The sequence below is a fragment of the Trachymyrmex cornetzi genome, unplaced genomic scaffold (assembly GCF_001594075.2).
Source record: "Trachymyrmex cornetzi isolate Tcor2-1 unplaced genomic scaffold, Tcor1.1 scaffold606, whole genome shotgun sequence".
NCBI lineage: Eukaryota > Metazoa > Arthropoda > Insecta > Hymenoptera > Formicidae > Trachymyrmex > Trachymyrmex cornetzi.
In genome coordinates this window covers 1-1046 of record NW_017299922.1, presented here as the reverse complement: position 1 = coordinate 1046, position 1046 = coordinate 1, and the positions used below count along the sequence as shown (strand labels likewise).

Sequence of the window (1046 nt, the reverse complement as noted above, 5' to 3'; positions counted from 1 at the left end):
AGAAAACACATTCTTCTGTTTGGAGACTTGTTGCAGCTTCCCCCTGTAAAAGAACAATTTCCGTTCGTTAAAATGTCTCGATCAGAGATTCAGAAGTATTTAGGTACCATGGGTGGATCTGATTTGTGGAGATTGTTCGAATACGACGAACTTTTGATTAATATGCGACAAAGATGTGACAACACATACCGCGAGATACTTTCTAGAATTCGGATAGGTTTGGTAACGGATTCTGACATCAATGTTCTCCAGTCGAGAAAAATTAATTTCAAAGGAAGTTGCGGTGAAAGATTGAATGAACTTTGCACTTATATGAATCAATTACCGGTTGATACAATATGTTTATTACCCACGTGTTATTTGTGCACGACTTTGAACACGGCGATGCTCGATAAAATTAATGGCGATGAAATTCTACTGATAGCAGAAGATGATGTCGACTGTGCTCCAGCAATTAAGAAAAAAGTGCACAAAATTTTAAAAGACAAAGATGAAAAAGTTTCGGAAACAGCTGGTATTGAAAGAGTAATAGCGATTAAAATTGGCGCTAAAGTGATGATTCGACGAAACATTGATATCACCTTGGGACTTGTCAATGGAACAATAGGCATTGTAATTGCGATTCATCGCTCTATTGATGGAAATCGTATTGATTCCGTTACAATCGTATTGATTCCGTTACTTCTGATAATAAACAAGTCATAATAACGAGAGTAGATATTAAATTCGAAGTATTCCACAAAATAGTGGTACATCGGAAACAATTTCCATTGTCTCTCAGTTATGGAATAACTGTACATAAAAGTCAAGGAATTACGTGTAAAAATGCAATGATGGATTTAGGAACGAGTGTGTTCACTGATGGTCAAGTGTATGTAGGTCTGTCACGAGTGAGTACACTGGAGGGTCTACATTTGATAAATTTCAATCCGGCATCCGTTAGAGCAAACTTGGGAGCCATTGCAGAATATAATCGACTGAGGTCTGTGTTCAAATCTCAGCTACCACAAATCAATTCGTCCGAGAAAAAGGCTGTGAAAATTTAC

General features: G+C 37.3%; 1 pseudogene; it reads left to right on the top strand.

Moving 5' to 3' along the window:
* Window positions 1–1034, top strand: part of LOC108766523 (ATP-dependent DNA helicase PIF1-like) — an 8865-nt pseudogene extending 7831 nt beyond the window's left edge.
* The last annotated feature ends 12 nt before the right edge of the window (window positions 1035–1046 follow it).